This window comes from Magnolia sinica, chromosome 7 (assembly GCF_029962835.1).
Source record: "Magnolia sinica isolate HGM2019 chromosome 7, MsV1, whole genome shotgun sequence".
In the NCBI taxonomy this organism is placed as follows: domain Eukaryota; kingdom Viridiplantae; phylum Streptophyta; class Magnoliopsida; order Magnoliales; family Magnoliaceae; genus Magnolia; species Magnolia sinica.
In genome coordinates, this window is record NC_080579.1 from 10,535,256 (window position 1) to 10,557,013 (window position 21,758).

At 42.1% G+C, this 21,758-nt stretch overlaps 1 pseudogene; it reads left to right on the forward strand.

Moving 5' to 3' along the window:
- The first annotated feature begins 18,224 nt into the window (after positions 1–18,224).
- Positions 18,225–20,902, forward strand: LOC131250547 (protein XAP5 CIRCADIAN TIMEKEEPER-like; annotated as a pseudogene).
- Positions 20,903–21,758: the final 856 nt, after the last annotated feature.

Genomic DNA, 21,758 nt, shown 5'->3' on the forward strand with positions numbered 1-21,758 from the left:
CGCATCTTCCATTTGTTTCCTTGGATCTGGATCTCTCATTTTTAAGCTCATAACTTGAAATGATTTGTTAATACAGATGGATGGAGTGGATAAGACATGTGCCGGTCACATCTTCCACCTGTTCCCTTTTTATGAAGTAGCTAAAAATGCTCACTTATGGCATGGCCTTGCGCATCTTCCATTTCTTTCCTTTGCATCTGATGGAACATTTTATCTTATCTTCTAGGAGTATACCGCTGACAAGATCCCACTATTTTAATTTTTTTTCAAGGCACTGTTATTTACTGCAAGAGAAGACTGCCTATTCGGGCGGCTCAAGTACATTGGTCTTCCCGTTTGTACCCAACCAATTTCAAAAAGTAATAATTACTAATTCTACAGTTTAGTAGGATGGATTTGTGTCATCCAAACATGCCTTCATTGGAATAATGTTTTACTGTTCAAAGGTTTTCTACTAAGCCCACGCTCACATCATCAATCATGTCAACTGAGTAAGATCCAAGTTGTCCATCAGCTGCCCATGCCTGATCTAACAAATCATCCACCGTATAGGGAGACTGACAAACAAGTGAAACTGGACAAGTTTCTACTTTCAAACTACATTTGTGGCATTTCATAGGCTTAAATATCATTAAAAACTGAGTTGCATTAAATGCTGCAACACATCAAATTAAACTATACATTTGGGTGAGGTATTACTTGGTGACCTGAATCGTTGGAGCCAAAATGGTGTGTTTTATCCAGGCTTTTGCCGGAATGCTCTAGTAGATCACACCACAGGAAACAGTGAGGAGAATGACACCCACCATTGAAACCTTACTAAGGCCCACTATGATATTTATTTGCTATCATGTTTATATGGCCACCTAGACTTAGATGAAGGGAAAACACAAATATCAGTTCGATACAAAACTTTTGTTGCCCCCAATTAGTTTCCAACTATAGGCATTCAATCCCTACTCTTTTCTTACTCTTTCCTATAGTGTGGTTTACTTGAGCTTTGGATCTACCTCATTTTTAGGCTCATGTCTAGAATGATTTGTTAGGACGGATGGATGGCTTGGATAAAACACATCTCTGGCACATCTTCCACTTGTTCACTTTCTATAAAGAAGCTAAAAAATGCTCACTTTGTGGCGTGGGCCATGAGCATCTTCATTTGTTCCCTTTTTATTTATTGTATGTGAAGAAAGAAATGCCCCATGGCATGAACATTTAGGCTAATATACACCAAATTACATCTTATCTTCTTCAAACATACTGCTGACAAGATCCAACTAATTTTTTTGCAAGAACCTGCACAGAGGCTATAAGAACAACCTTCTAAGCTGTGGTTAGATCATTCTCCTTCCTCATCATTGAAATTAGCTGATCCACAGTAAGCAAAATAAAACCCGCATCCGAAAGTTCAAGACGAGAATAATATTCCTCTTCCTTGAATTCGACCCATTCCAGCTTTCTCCTGTAACTCTCGATGGCTATATTTGGAGGACCTTTTGCAACAGATGCCTGTAATGTGAAACTACATTAGGAGCTTGTTCACTGTAACAAGACCAGATCGATAACAAAACTAAGAGGATAAATCCAGGTTACCATCATTTTATAAGGGCGTGGTCCATTCCACGATGCTGCCACCAAAACGAAGCTCCAATGTTACCATCATTTTATCTAAGGAATAAATGTCTTTCCTCTGGATGAAGCATCATATTCCTATCATCTTAGGGTGCCCAAGGTTCTGCTTGGGACAGAAAGCAAAGAAAAGATGGGAACTAGATGCTCCAAGAGATGTTAAACGGTGCCCAGCCTGAAACACTGGCAGTTCAGTTTTAGCCCAACACTCCATAGAGATGGGCCTCACAATAATGAAATGAAAAAAGAAGAGGAAAAATAACTAAAAAATAATTTTAAAAAATGTTTAAACTTGGGCCTTTATGGGCGTATCGACCTGTATCTGCTGATTTTTTTTTCTTTTGGCCGGACCGATGTGGCCTTGTATCACATATGGTATCAGGCTAATACAAATATGATATGGTCGTATTGGCCAATACAATACCGATATTCAAAACTATGACCAGTGCAGGTGATGTCTATAGGGTGGCCCCATTGTTAAATTTCCTAAGCCAAAAATCTGGCCAGTCCTTTTATCAGGTGGGCCACACATGTACAATCAAATAGACAGCAAGATGTATGATAGCCAACAGTTTACATTCAAAGGCACATGTTGCTCACTTCGTCCGTGGGCCAGCCAGATTTCTAGAATAGGAAACATGCAATCTAGTTTTTTTTTAAAAAAAAAAAAAAGTATTGATGTCCCAAATCCCGCACATGTGTACCGTGTCAGGATGCTAAAAAATTGGGCACCGGGATTTAGCAGTCCCCTTCTACAAGATAATAATGGAAGAATAAAGGAACGAGAATATGTTTAAGATGGAACACTGACCCAATAGCATTTGCCCAGATCAAAATGCCAAAATCTCCATGCTTTTTATTCGTCCCCCATTGACATGGATAGATATGTCAGTCCAGTTGGTGTGATGGAACTCCAATCTGTCCAACCCATATCCAAGACCAGCCCCTATGGCTTTGACATATGCCTCCTTCGGACACCAATATCTACCAAAACTAGTATACAAGATTCAGTAAAAACTAAAAGTCCTGATTTCTTTGGAGCAAAAAAATAAATGGTTCTGATTTTTTATTTTTTTATTTTGTTACATCTTTTGGCCCTCACATTTAAATATTTGCTTGCAAGAAATATCAGATAATGAAATCATCATCATTATGTCATAAATCCTTTCGCAATTGAATGCATCCAAATTTAAAAATAAACATGTGCAAGAATGCACCAATTACAATAAGAAATGTGTGAGTTGGATTCTAATTACTACCCTTCCTACATGTATGCAAGATCCAATTTATCAGGTGGCTGCTACCGTGTATGTGCTGCGGCTAGAAAAGTCAGGTTGGTTCTGTCATCAGATGAGCCATGTATGAATGATAAGAATGGAAACCGGGTCATCTGGCAATCCAGATTTGATGTCCATGTATGGCCCACCTAAAAACTAGACTGGGTTATAGACCACAGCACACAGTGAGACATACAGCTTGATGAAAGGCCTGGATATCACATGCAAGGAGAGTAGGATTCAATATGATACTCTTACAAGAAGTCTTAACAGGTTTCAGTTATAACTGAGTAAATGCACACTAATGGATGTCCAACGGAAAAGAAGAACCTATGTGTGTTAATGGGTGTGGCCTAGTCTGCTGGACAGGATTCCTAGGCCCAACATGAGTTACAATGCAAATAAAATGGCATATGAACTGAGAGTTATAGAGCTGCATGAAATATTTAAAAAAAAAAAAAAAAAATGCTACATGAGACTGCAAAATTACGAGCGCATGCACTTTTGAATAAAAGATCTAGGCCTCATGCCACTGGAATAGATGACCCCGCAGTTTATTAGAAATGCTTGTTGTTGAAAAATAAAATTAGCGGGGATGCTGTTTCATTGGCATATTTAGACAGCTTAAATCATGCACCCAATCATGATCTCGTAAGGCAGACAAGATGAGTGCAGGAAAATGTGGCTGACGTGGATGAGGGGATCAGGGGCCCACAACATTAGAACATGTGAATACTACTCACTGGAACATGATATCAGGTCAATCGAGGACATGATCCCCAAATTGGACCAGGATCACATGAAGACATGAGTGCACCATGTAAACAGGTCTCCCTACTTTATTGGTTCTATTTGTATATTGATTCCTCTCTCTCTCTCTCTCTCTCTCTCTCTCTCTCTCTCTCTCTCTCTCTCTCTCTCTCTCTCTCTCTCTCTCTCTCTCTCTCTCTCTCTCTCTCGATCATGCAAACCCACCCTTGATCATGCAAACCCACAAGTATGTTGAGGTCTGGAGTTTGAATCATCAATTGCATATTTGAATTTTATTTTATTTTTTACTCCACTGTCTCTTCTCCGTTTGGTCACTTGTGCTGAAGGAAAATGAAGATTTCTCTCACTGAGAAGCTCGCAGTTACTGAGCTGCGCCACATGAGCTGATTATCCCAAATTATTTCGGTGTTTTCCCATCACTACAGCTCGTATGTATTCTCACGTTGCGATTGGATTGCATCAAGTAGTATCATATTCATACTTTCCGGTCACCGCCTCTTACTTAATTAGCTGTCTACAGACAACATCGTAGTCCTTACCAAACACCACCCACCTCACACGGGCCGCCCACCCCGAGTGTGCCCCTGCATCTCACAGGCAACTCCACTCGAGCCCGATGTGAAAATGTCCCTGCATTAATTACCCTAGAATTAAGGTGTGCCATAACAGTAATGGTGGCCATAACGGCCGCCATCATTACCGTTACAACACAGGCCATAAAGGTTGTTACAGTCTCTCTCTTTTCTTTCTTTTTTTAGAAAAAAATTGAAAAACCTGTAACAAGCTGTTACAAGCCGTAATGTGCTCCGTAACAGCCGTTACAGGGCTGATACGGGTCATTTTTTTGTATTCACTGTTATTGTGATTTTTTCTCCGAAATGCATAATGATTAGCACTGTTACCATTATGGCACGCCTTACCTAGAATCCCTATGAAATCTTTAACCAATATTTTACTATGATTAATACCAAATCAATCTAACGTATCCAAAAATAGCATCAACACTATCCAACTAGAATATCATTAACGATAACCAAACCCATACCAAATACGGTTTCCCTTCGATAGTCCTCTTTATGACCATTTCATCAAAAGGATTTCCCAACACTTGGTAGATGAGCATGAATTGAAGCAAGCGGCTGACAAGAGTCCGTTTCCTATCTTCGAACTTTATAAACATAGAAGCACAAGCTTGAATTTATGAATCAAGTCTTACATGACTAGTGAGAGATTCAACATCCAATCCAATAAAGGGAGAAATGAACTACGTACGGAGCTGTATATGGCTCGAGATCATTTCCGCAACGGAGAAAAATAATGTATGATTTTGGAATTTTTGATAGTAAAAATCACAAAAATGGGGCTTTGTTGGTTTGTGTTGGAAAGAAACAACTCTTTTCCATCGATCAACAAAGGTATTGCTCTTGTTGATCAGGATCGGATTAAAACAGCGGAAGTTGACCACTTTAGGCACCAGTTTTCTGCAGTCTCATGTTCAGATCAATGGAATCTTTTGGATTATATCCCCTCTGTGACCTTGGACCATGTTAACGGCTCACTGATGGCTGAGCCTTCCCTCCTCGAAGTGCACTAGGCGGTCCAATCTATTCCTAAGGAAGGAGCAGTGGGTTCAGATGGCTTCTCTGCTGCCTTCTACTCAGGCTGCTGGAACATCATAGCCACCGATATCCATAAGGCAGTATCCTACGTATTCAAAGGAGGTGCAGTCCCTAGAGCCATCAACGCCTCTTTGCTCTATCTGATCCGCAAATCAACCTCCCCGGGGTCCTTTTCGTACTACAGACTGATTAGTTTATGTAACTGCTTCTACAAGATTATAGCCAAGACCATTGCTGCCCACCTGAGCGACGTCTTGCCTTCCTTGATCTCGCCGAAGCAGGGTGCATTCATCCAAGGGCGTCCCATCTCAAAAAATATTGCTCTAGCCCAAGAATTATTTAGATACATCAACAGGAAAACCAAGGGAGGAAATATTGTGCTTAGAGTAAATATGGAGAAGGCCTATGATAAGGTCGATTGGGACTTCCTGAAGGCAGTTCTGATTCAATTTAGTTTCAGCCAGGCGTGGGTTAGCATGGTCAAAAGATGTTGGGCTTCAGTTTGGTTCTCGGTCCTGCTAAATCGTGAAAGTTCAGGTTTCTTTAAGTCTTCCAGGGGTCTCCGCCAGTGAGACCCGCTCTCCCCCTCCCTTTTCATTATAAGTGCAGAAGTCCTCGGCCGGGGTCTAAAGGGCCTCTATCCCAGGGTTCCATCATGCTGTTCAAGATGAGAAGAGGTTGCCGCTCATTTCGCACCTGCTGTATGCTGACGTCATCTCCTCTTTTTAAACGGTAGTCTAAAGTCAGCCAAGGCCGTTAAGAAGTTCGTGGAAGATTTCCAACAAACTTTAGGGCAATCAATCAACCTTCATAAGAGCTCCTTTATTTGTGTCAATTCCCTTCCGCCATTCAGAATCAGATTGCTAGAGAGAATTTTGGGAGTCGTCAGGGCAGGGACTCCTTTAACATACCTAGGGATTCCTCTCGCAACAAGCAGAGTGAAGGCCTCAGCGTTCCAACCCCCGATTGATAAAGTAGAAGCCCGCATCATGGGCTGGCAGGCGAGATTTCTCTCCCAAGCAGGTAGAGTCACTCTCATTCAGTCCGTGCTAGGCAGCATCCCAGTCCACTCTCTAGCAATAGCCCACATTCCTTCAACCACTCTCGCCTCCCTGGAAAGACGTTTTGCCAACTTTCTTTGGGGCTGATTTGAAGGTACACTAGCGGAATTGGGGAGCCATCTCCCTTCCCAAGGTGGAAGGTGGTTTGGGGATTAGAAGATTATCCGATATCATGAAAGCCTTCAAGCTGAAGATGGCTTGGAACATCAAGTTCAGGGAAACTCAAAGTTTATGGGGCAGATTCTTATCAGCTAAATACGTGCACATCCATTCCCCGTTGTGGCAGCTCACTTCTCCAGCCCACGCCTCTCCAATTTGGAAAAAGATCCTAAAGCTCATCCCTCTGCTGGAATCATCCACTCAGATTCAATTAGGGGCAGGCGACACCAATCTATGGAGTTCAAACTGGACGGGCCTGGGCCCCCTCCAGCAGATTGACGGCATCCAGATCCCTGCCGAGTTGAGGCATATGAAGGTGAATCAATTCCTGGGCCACGCTGGCCCCCTCCCTCCCTCTGTGGTCTTCAGATCCCTCCCCCAACAGGTGATAGATTATATTTTCCAAACGGGTTTTTGCCTCACCTCAGGGCCTGATAAGCCCTTTTGGCCTTTCACTCCTTTGGAAAATTTCTCTGTAAGATCGGCTTAGGGTTTATGCAGGTTTAGCTAGTCTCGTAAGGGTTGGGCGAGATGGGTTTGGCACCCTACCCTCCCTCCTAAGATCGGTTTATTGGTTTGGAAAATTTTGGTCAAAGATATCCTGGTAGAGGCCGAGATCCAAGCAAGGGGCATCCACCTAGCCTCCTGCTGCATATGTTACAAGTGTGGGCCTTCCCAAGTTAGGTCGCAACAAGCCAACCTTTTTCTCTTGGGCGACCTGGCGAAAGCAGCCTGGAGTTTTTTAAGCAACACTTTCGGCATCCCCCCCTCCACCCCTCGTCAGTGGAACTCCGTCTAACCCAGTGGTGGGTGGCCTTGGCTTCTTCATCCACTAATTCCAAGGCCCAGATTCTAGCCTCGTGCTTCCTACTCTGGGAAACGTGGAAGGTGAGAAATGCAGCGCGCTTCGATGGGACTCCGCCCTTGATTCCCAGGTTAATTAATAAGATCAACGGGTGGCTGCAGTACATCCAATCGGGACGGCTGACTCCCTCTTCGTCTTTTCCTTTAGGGTCCTTCTTCTCGGCCCCTGGCTTGGCCCATCCTTTCAGACAAGACCCAGCGGCTTCCGTCCCTACCCCCGCCTCAGGTGCGAATTCGGTAATTGTTAAATGGGAGAGACCCCCTCTGGGCTGGGCGAAAATAAATGTTGATGGGTCTGCCTTAGGGAACCCCGGCCCATCAGGCAGCGGAGGGACGTGCAGAGATGATAAGGGGGTTTTTATGTTTGCCTTTTCGGAGGGTTACGAGACTGGTTCCAACGTCCATGCTAAGGTACACGCAATCCTTGACAGTATCCTTAAACGACTGACTAACAGACTTCTACTCAACATTAGCCATCCTTTTCACCTGTCATGGCTTGCAGACCAGGCCGTCCAATCCATTGGTTCTTCACACCATGGTGGAATCCACCTTGGTTGATATGAACCAATCAAATCATAGATCCACCATGGATGGCACATGGAGAAAATTTTACACTGATTGGACAATACTGGACATCCAATCTATGGGTCCTTTCGCACCACACACCATCAATGGCGCAACGCACTAGATGAACTGTTCTGATAATGGATAGAGAGAACCAAGAGCAATAGAGGACCCTGTAGACTACGATTTCTAATAGTCCCACAAGCTGAGAGAGAGAGAGAGAGAGAGAGACCTGGTGATGTAGCAGTGTTCGTGGAGAGGGAGGAGAGAGCAGACGGATGAGAATTCATCAAGACCCAGGTCCCACCAAGAAATATCGACAATCCATCTCTGACGCCCTTCTCCATTTCCCTCCGTGAACGGTGTCGGATTGATCGAGGCGCACGCTTGAAGATCGTTGTAGATTCCTCCAAATGAGGCTTTTCAATCTCGACCTATACTCGGGCTTTGATTTCTGACAGATGGGGCCATAGATCAGTAATCCAGACCATATCCCGATAAAATGTCCCTGTAGATGGACAATGGCCCAAAAGAATCCCAAACTGGGAAAGTCTGTCCGCCAATATTGGGCCTCTTTTCAATTAAACAGCGAGCACAGCTGTTTATCTCTTTTCAACCATTTTTATGTATGGTACATCAGAAATGCAAAATTGTCATATCCAAGAGAGATTGAAAATGGTCCATCCAAAGCCAGGCCCATCGTACTCAAGGTCTGGATCACGGAAACATGGTCCAACTTGTTACTGATGTCTTAAATCTAATGCCATTGAAAAACCACTCTAAGAGACGTGGATGCTTCCATAGATATTCGATACGACATCGAAGGAGTTTGATACTATCGATAGATATTTGATGGGGTATCGATGCCATTAAGGTCCCATCGAAGATGCATGTAGAATCATATAAGTGTGTAAGTTGTTACCTATTTCGATTGTAATAGTTTATAAATCAGGTGTAATAGGGATTTGGTAGAGAGAGTTGTATTGGGGCTTTTTAAATCATTCATAAGGTTTCAAGGGCATATCTAGAGTTTGTGGAAAAAGATTCGAAGCTTATTTGAATAAGCTAATGTTTATTGTAATTTCTGCTTTTATAGTGCATTACTCATTGTTTTGTGTTGTGGTTTTTTTCCCAAAATGGTTTTTCTACCTAAAATTCAGATTGTTCTTGTTTGGGCTTGGTTGTGCAATTGTGTACTTTGCTTGATTCGTCTCTCTGGGTGTTTTCGTGGTTTCTAACAAGTGGTATTAAAGCTAAGGTTGGGAAGCGAATGGTAGTGACGTGCTAACCACATCAAAATCTAAGTACTTCGATAAAGAATGGATTTTGGATATGGGGGCTTTGTACTACATGACCCTTAATCGGAGTTGGTTCACCAGTTACAGTGAGTGCAATGGTGGCCAGGTGTTTATAGGCAATAATAATGCATGTAAAGTGGTAGGTGTTGGATCTGTGCGCATCAATATGTTTGATAGCATTAAGCATATTTTGACTGAAGTGAGACAATTTCCTGATTTGAGGAATAGTCTGATATCTCTAAGAGCACTCGAGGCTCTTGGGTGCAAATTCACCATCTTCGATTATCTCCTTAAAGTTTCAAAGGAGGTACTCATAGTCATGAAGGCATAGAGGAATCGAAACCCTTAATGTTGATCAGGAGTACTTCATCGGGTGGAGTTGTAGCGCGTCTATAGTGGATTTCACATATGCATATATGTGGCATGCATGCTTAAGCTGTAATACTCCAGATTTTCGCCAACTTGGGAATTGGATGTCCTTAGGCATTACCTTTAAATTTTTTTTATTTGAGTGCATGTCTATGCATGCATTCACATATGCTTAGGACCAAAAGGAGTGATGTGGGGTCCATCAAAACCGTCCAAAAGAGTGAAAGTTTAAACTTTAAAAAGCGTGGACTGACACCAGCAATGCCATTGCAAAAAAAAAAAAAAAGAATTTTTGGATAGACCCCGGTGGTGCCACCACCAAATTTGGATAGTAGGCGGTGGTGCCAACCCCTTATTCAGCACTATAGCAATGTTCAGTAACTAATAGTTTTGGTGTGCTGTCTTCGAAAATTCATATATTTTGTTTTACAACCCCGATCGAGGTGATTTAAAAGACAGATTAAAGATTAATGAATTTAGTTTATATATATATATATAAAATATTATGCAAAATGGGTTAATTTTATGATGTTTTAAAAATTATATTGAAAATCGTTGGTTTCAGATAGAGTTTTTTTAGAACTAGAAACGGAATGAAATTTGGTGGATTTAGACTTGATGATAAACTAACATAAACAAAATCTATTAACTAAAAGTACTAAAAACATTACAAGCAATAGACTTATTAAAACTGAAAATTTCTATAACTGCAAGTTGCCAATGGATTTCACATTTTTTTTCATCTTAGAGTTTTTTTTGTCTTCTCAAGAATTGATTCTAATTTTACTAGGAATCATCGTATATGATTAAATTAAGATTTTTTTTATTTTTATTTTTAGAATATTTTACAATTTTAGGTAGTTTCTAGTATAGTTGAATCAAGGTTCTTGATGAAGGTGATTATAGTCGAATCATTGTTCCCGCTAATTACGAATAGATTGCTTTATGAACTTCACTAATCCAAATTCTAATCATCACGCACAAAAAATCTCGTTACCCAATTTTCAGAAATGTCCTAATTATTTGAACAAACTTTAAACCGCTTGTTCGTGGGCCACTATAGAAATATGTTCGTCTTAGTGCATTTGACGTCCATCGTGGGACATTGATCCGAGATTGCGTCTCAAATCGCTTAACTTGGAATCGTAAGGCCAGTGTATGAGATGTGTGAATACTCTTAGAATTTGTTAGAAACTTAAGTTAATTATCTTTATCCGGTTTTTGTTGAAGTTATGGCTTTCGGACCGTTAGATCGTGACCAAATTTAGGGCACCAAGCTAAGTTAATCCGCTGCACATATTCGTATAGTCGTGGCCCTGATTGATGATCGGTGACAATCAAATTGACTTTTAATCACACCCGTCAATCGACGCATCTAAATGGTGGACCAATCATATCCATATGTATATCATCTTTAGGTCTAACTATCCTACGACATAGATTTACCCGTACACCTCTTAGTAGACAGCAAAAGTTAGACACACCTCCTACACAGTCAATACACCAAAACTCTACCCTTTGAGGCCAAATGCACCCCTTCTGGCACTATAAAAGGGCCTCTTTTGGGCTTCTTCTCTTCTCATATGAATTTTTCTTAGCAAATGAGAGAAAGAAGAAGAGAAGAAGAGATGAATGGGAGAAATGGTGGGACCTGATGCCGGATCACACTATCTGATTCACGTGCTCATCGGATCTTGCAAGATCTCGCCTATACTGTTGGTTTCACATCTTCCATTACCGAAATTTGACGATTTCAGATTGGATTCTTCACCCCTTGTTAGGTAAGAGGTTCCCTACCTGTCCATCTACATTTTTCTTTCATTTCATACATTTTGGAGTCATTAGGGTTAGAAACTCTATTTCATTTCCTTCATTTCTCAAAAACACTAACTCTAGGGTTTATTTATGCAACGACTGAAGGTCCTAATAATCAATTAGGAGCGACTCATGACATTGCAGAAGCCGTATTTAGGTATGGCCCCATGTGGATGCTGTTGTAGACCAAGTTCAAGCCCCTACTCGTCAAATCAAGTTGGGGTTTGCTCGAACTAAGTTAAGTAAAACCTTTAACTCTTAATTAAAATCTAATTAGATTAGAATTCACGTTACTAACAATGAAATTACTGATGAATTAAGGTTTAGAGCATTTTTCTGAAATTTCAATGCTACGACCACATCCAAATCGAAGATTTTTTACTCCAAGGTGAAAAATCTACCATCAAGCTTCTACTTGGCATTTTAGAATAATTACATATGTTTGTTTGTTATTTAGTTGATAACATACTCAATGAAATGCTTGAATGACATGAAACTCTTAATATTAGAACTCTTCGATGTCGAATGCTAAGAAATCTCAATATGATTGAATTGTGTTGATGTGAATTGAGTTGTATTGAATTGTATATGTGTTCAATTGGTATACTATGGTCTGATATTAAATTTCCTTGTGATTATGTTTATTTAGTGGATAAATATGAATTGTTGTTATGGTGGATTGAGCTCTGCAAATTATTTAAATATGCGAATAACCCTGTTTAGGGAGGCTATCCCAGCTTATACAACTGACCGGAGTTGAACACGGATGATTAACAATAGTTGGAACTAAAAATAATGTTTTGCACCCAATGCTTGTTAATTTGCTTAGGGTCTTCTGTAGTCGATTACATCAGTCTAATGTAGATTTGATCATTCTTATGGTTGGTGATTGTATAACATTCAATAGAATTTGAGATATCACCATTATCATTGATTTAGTCTACTCATAATTAGTATTGCGTTACGATCCCACAAAGACTCATCAGCCAAGCATAGTAGTATGGGACACCATGTTTGAGCTATCGGCCTATGCCGAGCTGACGAGCCTCCCCACAGTGACCAGTGGGTGTTGATAGAGGTAATAAAATGTTGTTCGAACATCTCCCCTTAAATTAATAGGCCGATAGTTTTGTACTAGATTATTATTTGAACGACCGGGCGTGAATGGAATTAGGTAGAGTTTTGACAAGCCTGAACCTCTGAATTGATTGTTTATACTCGGTATTGGGTGATGACTCATATTGTGTTGATGCCTTAATTTGCATTAAGGGACAATGATGAGAAGCCGCCACGTGCTGTAACAAGCCATGTGATCCGGATAATGACTCATAATATAACGGGGGTATCCTAGCTTTGTTAACTCTTTTTTTCAAAAAAAAAAATTATATCAACAAAAGGGGGTAGCACTTAGCTGTACAGGGCTAATGTTCAATTTTTCGGGCTAGGCCTTTGAAATAAAGGAGCCCACCTATCATGTGGAACTACAAAAGAAAGACAAAGGAAAGGAAAAACGAAAAGAGAGAAAGAACACAGAAAAGGTCAGGAGGGTTCTTCAAAACATTGTTCCAGTAGAGAAAGCAGTCCAAGCAAGAGGAGTGTCCCTTGCTTCAAAGTGTGTGTGCTGTAGAAACGGTTCCGAGCAGGGCATAGCCGAAGAATCATGCTCTCATCTCTTTATGGACGACTAGCTTTTTTTTCTTATTTTTTTTAAGCTCAAAATTTCATTTCTAACAACAAATTTACAAGATTCGGGAAACCCAGACAAAAAGGACCTGGGAATCCTATCATAAAGGACCGAAGCCAAAAAAAAGAACCCGAGATGGCCTACGACCACACTAGGGTCTGATGGACCCTAGACCAACCTTGTCCAAGACGAGAATACCTCTAACTAGAGGGGTGAGGGCGGTGTAGGATATGAGGAAACGAGGGGATTGCTCTTGACTACCCAGCTTCGCCATCGCATCCGCAGGGGCCTTACCTTCCCTAAGGATGTGGGTGAACTTCACTTGCCCCGACGCCACCAATTGGTTGATTCTAGAAATCCAACATCTCCATTTCCAGCCAGGAGAGGCCCTCCCCATGAGAAAGTCAATGAGGAGCTATGAGTCCGATTCTACAATGATGTTTTTCAGACCCTTGGAAAAACATAGAAGCAGCCCATCGTGAATTGCCCTGAGCTCAGCGTGGACATTGGAACTCGACCCATAACCTTCCTGGAAAGCAAAAAGGAATGCCCCATTTTCATCTCTACAAATTCCACTGCCGTTAGACGGGCCAGGGTTGCCCAAGGCCGAGCCATCTAAGTTGATTTTTGTCCATCCAGGAGGAGGTCGTAACCATTTAACCACTGCTAAAGAAGCAGCTTGCCCACAGCTAGAGTGTATCGAAGGGACACACTAGAGAGGAGGGGTAGCCGGGCTGGGAAAGACCCTACTAGTGGGCTGACGGCTTGAAGAACGGGTTGCTGTTGGAGGAGGGACTAACGAGGAAGAGAAGTTCCTGGCCTGGACGTACTCTAGCCACCAGCTGATCCTGTGGGTGAGTGTTTAGATCAAAGGTCTGATGTTGTCGAATAGTGCTACATTCTTGGCCTTCCAGGTTTCCCAGAGGAGGATGCAGGGGGCTAAAAATTAAGACATGGAAAAGCGACAACTAGTTGCCAAAACTGCCCACCATTGAGCAAGCCTTTGCTCAACCGAAGACGCTATCTGCACGCTGATCCCAAACTTCCTCCCCACAAATTCCCAAGCTGCATTAGCTAAGCCACCAGAAAGGAAAAGGTGGTGAATGGATTCAATATCATGGCCGATTTCACCCTGTGTAGATCTGACTTCAAAGCAAACATAGCAGGAAGCCAATTGAATTCCCCTAGCTTGGATTGACGCGTCAACTGGAACAACATTCACCGAAATTTTCCAAACTAGCAGCCCAATTTTTGGAGGGAGGGTAGGGTGCCAAACCCATTTGGCCCAACCCTTTCGGACCTGGCCTGTTCTACAAATCTCCCAGGCTGATTTAATCGAGAATTTCCCCAAAGGAGTGACGGCCAGAAGGCCTGATCTGGGGCACTGGAGAGATAGAAACCCGCTTGGAATATGTAGTCAATAACATTCTGCGGAAGGAAGCCGAAGGCCGCCGAAGGCAGGATGGGACCAACCTGGCCCAACTTCTAATTGATCTTCATTTAACTCAAGTGAGTGGGGATCTGCACGCCATCAATCTGGATAAGAGGGCCAAGACCCATCCAATTAGAAGTCTAAAGGTTACTTTCGCCAAATCCAATCTAGAGCTACGCAGCTGAATCCAGACGAGGGATCTGTTTCAGAATCCTACGCCGAATTGGTGAAGCATTGGCTGGGGGGGCAAGCTGCTGCGCCAGGGTGAGGAAATGTTTGTATTTGGACAGCAGTCTGCACCAGAGACTTTGGTCTTCTTTATGCCTGACGTCCCAAGCCATCTTTAGTCTGAAAGAGGTCATGATGTCAGCTAATTTTCTAATCCCCAAGCCACCTTCTTCCTTGGGGAGAGAAACGACCTTCTAACTTCTCTAATGAAACTTGTTCTTCCTGCCTGCCCAACCCCAAAGAAAATTTGCAAAACAGCTTTCTAAGGAGGCTAGAACCTGCAAGGGGAGGTGTGCCGCAACAAGAGAGTGGATTAGAATGCTGCTAAGAATGTGTTTGAGAAGAACAACTCTCCCAGCCTGAGAGAGGAAACGCGCCTGCCAGCCCGAGATACGCCCTTTCACTTTGTCCAGAAGAGGTTGGAAAGTTGAGCATTTTAGCCTGCCAGGCGCAATCAGCACCCCCAGATATGTCAATGGAGCTTCAGACTTGGCAATATTTAGAGTTCTCTCGAGCAATCTGCTTCTTGGTAGTGAAGTGGATTTCGAGCATATAAAAGAGGACTTCCTAAGATTGATGGACTGGCCCGATGTTTACTGGTAATCGTCCAGGAATTTCTTTGTTGTTTTGATGGAGGAAATGCTGCCATTGAGGAATAGAAGGGTATCGTCGACGTAGAGAAGGTGAGATATAGGCAGATATCCTCTTCCCAACTTGAACGGGAGGACTTGATCTTGGGCCAGGAGCCGGTTCAACCCACGGCTGAGTACCTCTTCACCGATAATGAAAAGGGAGGGGGAGAGAAGGTCTCCCTGTCAGAGGCCCCTATACGACTTAAAAAATCCTACACTTTCCCTATTTAAAAGCACCGAGAACCACATCGTGGCCCAACAGTTCTCCACCAAATTAATCCACCTCTGACTGAACCCAAAATGAGCCAGGACAGATTTTAAAAATTCCCAGTCGACCCTGTGATACGCTTTCTCCATGTCAATCTTGAGCACCAAGTTCCCACCTTTGGTTTTCCTGTTAATCTCTCTGAAAAGTTCCTGCGCCAGAGCAATGTTTTAAAAAATGGGACAACCTTAGATGAAGGCTCCCTGCTCTGGAGAGATCAGCGAAGGCAAGATCGCATTCAACTGCGATGCAATTACTCTGGCAATGATTTTATAGAAACAATTGCAAAGGCTTATCGGCCGGAAGTCTGAGAAGCTCCTAGGCGCAGGAGACTTCGGAATCATGCAGATTAAAGAGGCGTTGACTGCTCTTGGGATAGCTTCACCATGGAAAATGAACGTAACTGCTTTAAGCATGTCTTTAGCGATGATACTCTAGCAGCAAACCATCTAGACCAGCTGTAGCCTCCTTTGGAATGGAGAGGATTGCTTGGTGGACCTCAAGCAAGGATGGATCAGCCAGCAGGTTGTCATTTATTTGCTGAGAGATTAGGGGCGGGATGCAGTCTAGCAGATTGGACTGATCAGCGCAAGGTACCACTGAAAACTGAAGTTTGAAATGCTCTACCGCTGCACTTTTGATTTGCTCCATGTCCATGATAGTTTCCCTAGTTGGGAGAGTGATGTTGCTTATATGAGCCTTTCTCTGCCTTTCTGAGGCCGTCGCGTGAAAGAATCTGGTGTTTTTGTCCCCCACATCCAACTAGTTGACTCTAGACTTTTGTTTCCAAAAAGTCTCTTCCATAAGTTCGAGCTGTTGAATTTTAGAGGATATTGCCGTATATTCCACCTGCAAGGAGCTGTCCGCAGTTGCATCAGTTTGGCCTGCCAACATCCTCTCTTCAACGGAGGCTAACGATCTTTCCATGAGAGCAATCTGAGCTAAAAGATCTCCAAAGACTTCCTTATTCTAAAATTTGAGCTTCTTCTTAACATTTTTGAGCTTAAGGAGGATGTTAAAAATAGGGTGCTCTGATTTCTTGGCCATCCACGCATCCTTCACCACGTGATGGAAAGTCTTGTGGAGAAGCCACATACTTTGGAAACGAAACGGCTTGGGACAAGAAGAATTCCGAGATGGGAATTGAAGGAGAAGCGGGGCATGGTCAGAATTCACTCTTGGGAGATGACGCACCTGGAAACCGAGGAAGGAAAGGGACCAGTCTGAGTTGATAAGGACTCTATCTAATCTGGCCTAGATTCTGGCCAAACCGCCTTAATTATTGCACCAGGTAAAATGGTTTCCTGTAAAACCTGCATCGATCAGCCCTGCCGCATTGATCGCATCGGAGAAGTCACTGACACTAGCCATGTCTACTACGCATCGACTACGTCTCTCTGAAGCCTAGGTAGTTGCATTGAAATCCCCACCCACTGCCCAAGGCCCCTGAATCATAGAGGAAGAGACCGCAAGGGAGTTCCATAGAGACCTTCTTTGGATTCTGTTGCAGCTAGCATAGACCATCGTGAGATAGACCGGACTCTGCACTAATGGGATCGAGGTTGCAAAATAGATAGCTTGGTTAGAAGAAAAAACTACAGAGAAGGAGATGAGGTCTTTGTGGAAGACCCAAATCTTTCCACCCTCTGTAGCATTAGAGAAGGAGGCATGGAAACCGAGCGAGAGCCCAATTCCCACTCGCCTGCCTTCCCCAATCATAGGTTCCAAGATGGACACCAATAGGGGATTGAACTTCTTTATGAGGCGCTTCAAAGATCGGATAGTGTGGGAATTTCCTATCCCTTGAGCGTTCCATATTAGGATGCTATCCATCAGTAACATTACTAGTGTTAACGGCCCTTCTCTTTAGTTTCCTCAAACGAGATTCCCAGGATGCTAAAGCAGTTTGGGGTTATTTTGGAGTGCAGGCTGGGATCTCCACCATGTAGGCATTGACGGTTGAAACAAGGATTATGCAATGGAGAAGAGCATACACGATCAGGAGAAATCAGGGGGCTAGTCACCTTTACACTCCACCATACATTCTTTGGGAGCTATGGAGATCTAGGAATGGGGCGGTTTATGATGACAGGTCTATAATTTCCAATCGGTCATTACAAAAGTCTCTTGGTGGCTCTCCAGCGCTAGTGATGTCATTTTCAAAAACAGGTATGTCCAGCGAAACCCATCCTTTGGTGGCTTCTTGAACGATAGATATACCCATCCAAAGCAAACGTGGCAGTCTGTGGTCTTATGGCAGAAACTCCCTACAGGTTGGGTGAAAGTAAATGTTGATGGGTCCTCAAGAGGAAACCCGGGGTTGGCAAGGGGCGACAAAGTTTGTAGAAACGACGAGGAGTTTATTTGTGGTTTCACTTTTGGTTATGAAACAATGTCAAATATTGGCTCTGAGTTCAAGGTGGCTCATGATGGGCTTCTTATGTGCTTGGAGAAAGGTTTTTCTCAAATTATAGTTGAGTCGGACTCAAAATTGGTGATTAAAGTTTTCAAGGAGGGAGCAAACATCAGCTGGAGATGAAAGGGATGAAGATCTCTAATGGACAGGCTCTGGGGTCTCACAACGGTGAAATTCATGCACGTTTTCAAGGAGGGCAATGAAACGGCTAATGCTCTTGTTCGGGTGGCTAGTGTGTCCCAAGCTCAGCTCTATACTTCCTATAGGGCTGATCTACCTCAGTATGTGAGGGGCGTCCTTTTCCTGGACAAGGTTGGTCTAAGAGCGGTAAGGGAGAGGAAGACTTAAAACTTGTCTTCTCCTTGGGGGATTTTCTTTTTGGCGTTTTCTTTCGGCCTACATGTCCCGGCTTTTTTCTTATGATAGGTCTTCCTTAGGTCCTTTTTTCCTAGGAAGACCCAAAGCATTGTAATTTTTGTTCAAAATGAATATATCACTCTCGTTTTTGTGTTAAAAAAAGAGCATGCGGGAGTCCTTATCGCGGAAGGATTTGTTGATTTGGGAGCTGCTTCCCAAGCAGGCGAGTTCATCTATAACTGAGTTAACTTCCCTAGGAGTATGGGAGATGCGAACCTCCAAAGTGCCTCTCAAGGTTTCAATCCTCTTTCTCCAGTACCACGGGGCCCAAGGGTCGTGGGACACCTTAATAAGGGCTGTCACAACCACGCTCGAGTCGAAAGAGATCTCCACTCTCAGGATTTCTCAAGATTCCAAACTGGGCACAATGGGCAATGCCATTCAGGATAGCCCTCATCTTCACTCTTATATTAGACCCAAAGCCATCCCCAAACACAAAGACAAAGAGAAAGTTACTATCACTCTCTTCCCACTCCTCCTCCTAGCTTCACTAACCTGCTATATGAATTGGGACTAGTAATCACTTAATTAATCATGCATATCCTAAGATAGATTGTGATTTGGCATTGGAGTCGCTTATGAGGGAGTGTTAGCATTTGCAAAATAGGCGTTGAAGTCGCTTGTGAGGGAGTCTGGATTGTAAGGAGTATGCGTCATTTCATCATAGCATTAATACTTACCAACTAGATTAGAAACTATTTGTTTATTATGCCATCACTATTTGTGCTTGGTTGTGTTGATAACATGTGTAACTTTCTTAGTATTTGTGCGTTAAAGGCAACATGCTTAAGTATATTACATGTATGAATATGTATTTGTTGTGAACATGCTAGCTATTCACTAAAATGTCCCAAGTAACAATCTCGAAGATATTTCTTCACTATGTTGGCGTTTGACACATCCTATTTGACATATGTAGATAACTCATGAATAGGACTAGTCGGTGGTGTACTCAGAGAACCTAGTAGATCTGTAGATTCTTCCCGCTTGGTAGTTGTTCTTTTGTTTATATTGTAATTATTGTGATTCGTTTAATTTTCATATGGGTGGTCACCACTTTTAAAACTGTACGTAACTTTTAGGTGTTACCTGTATATTTTCAGATTTTGCTATCTTTACCTCACTTTAGTTCCGCTAAGTTAAAATCGTTACTCTGATTATTTATGTATGAAATGAATGTGAATTTGAATGAGGACATATGTTCATTTTATTAAGTTAACATCCGGGAACTCGGGATTAGAGTCTATGTACTCAAGTGCCGATTTTCAAGACATTACATAGGCCACATGAGCGAGCGGTGCATAAAGGTATTTTCTAACCGTTGTTTAATTCCAGCTTTTAAAAGGAAATCATTGGTCTTATAAAGGAAACCATTGGTCTTGTAACTGGAGAGCAATACGTTGAGAAGAGGGTTAATATCTGGAACAAAGTCGAAGAGGAAGATAAGGAGAAGCTTCAAAAACTGCAACAAGAGGAGGAGGAACTTCAATTGCAAAAACGGAAGAAGAGGAGGATAAAGGGGAATCCTCGGTTGTCATTTTCTGATGAAATTGAGAACAGAAGTGATGAGGATGTAGACAACAACAATCAAGAATCAAAGAAGTTTGGCAAGGATCCAACAATGGAGACGAGTTTCTTGCCAGATAGTGAGTGAGAAGCAGAGGAACAAGCTGAACGGGAGCAGTTGCATTTGCAGTGGCTCCGTGAACAGGAGCAAATCAAAAATGAGCCATTGGAAATTACTTACAGCTACTGGGATGGAGTGGGCCATAGGAGAGTGATTCAAGTTCGCAAAGGTGATACCATTGGAGAATTTCTTCGAGCTGTTCAGCAGCAACTTATGCCCGAGTTCCGAGAGATTCGAACTACCTCAGTGGAGAACCTGCTTTATGTAAAAGAAGATTTAATCATTCCTCACCAACATAGTTTCTATGAGTTAATCATCAACAAAGCAAGGGGAAAAAGTGGACTACTTTTCCACTTTGATGCTCATGAGGATGTATGGACAATTGCCGATGCAACTATAGAGAAGGATGAGTCCCATGCTGGGAAGGTGGTGGAGAGACATTGGTACGAGAAGAACAAGCATATTTTTCCAACTTCTAAATGGGAGATATACGATCAGACGAAGAAATGGGAGCGTTATACAATTCATGGGGATTAAGGGTCCCCTTGGAAGCTTCATTCTTGGAATTCAAAGCAATTATTACCTTCGCGTCTTTATACTATCGCTTTGATCTCATCGGCACATGGGAAGAAGGATGCCTTATATGTATTTGCCAGAGTAGGTAGACACCCAGAGTAAAAAATATATGCAGCTAGTCAATGCATGCACGCTTCTTATGTTGTTAGCCTTTTCTTATGTTGAATTTTTACCGTTGATCATCATGTCAACCTTGAATTAAAAAAAATGAAAAAAGCTTTTAAAAGTATTATTAAAAGTATATGCTAACATTGTATATATGGTAGAAAGTCAAAGTTATCTTTTAAGTCTGAGAAACATATTTGTAAGGGGGTTCTACATTATGTGCATTCTCATATATGAGGGACATCACATGTGGTTTCTGATGGAGAGTCATCATGGTTCGTTATGTTCATTGATAACTATTATAGAAAAGTATGAGTTTATTTTATGAAAAATAAATTTGATGCTTTCACCAACTTCAAATTGTGAAAGACAATGGTGGAAAAACAGACATGGCAAAAACTAAAAGTGCTAATGACAAATAATGGTGGAAAATTTACTTTTAAAAAATTTAATCGGTATTGTAAGGATGAATGGATCATTAGGTACAACGCAGTGCGTTTAAAACAATAACTTCTCATTTACAACAATCACTCAACCATTTATTATTTATTCGTCGTGACCATAGCTTATCTATTTATTGAATCATTGAACCAATAGTACACATTATAGAGCTTGAAAAATCATAAAATCTTACTGGTTTTGATTGATGCTTGGGGCCACATGTCATATCAAATATGGGGCTAATACCAAACATTTTAATCTCTCAAAAGAAGAAAGAATACATGATACAAAATGAACGAAACATTTTCTGAAGCGAAGATAAAATAGGAGAAGGTTGTAAAACCTCCCTTGCATAAACATAAAGCAGGAACCACCGTGTAATAAGAGAGAGAGAGAGAGTGTGTGTGTGTGTGTGGTGCGTCCCACCACTCATCATCATCATCATCATTTTTATCATTTTCATCATCATCGTCATCCTTGATCAGGCATATGGACGGGTTGATTGCAAT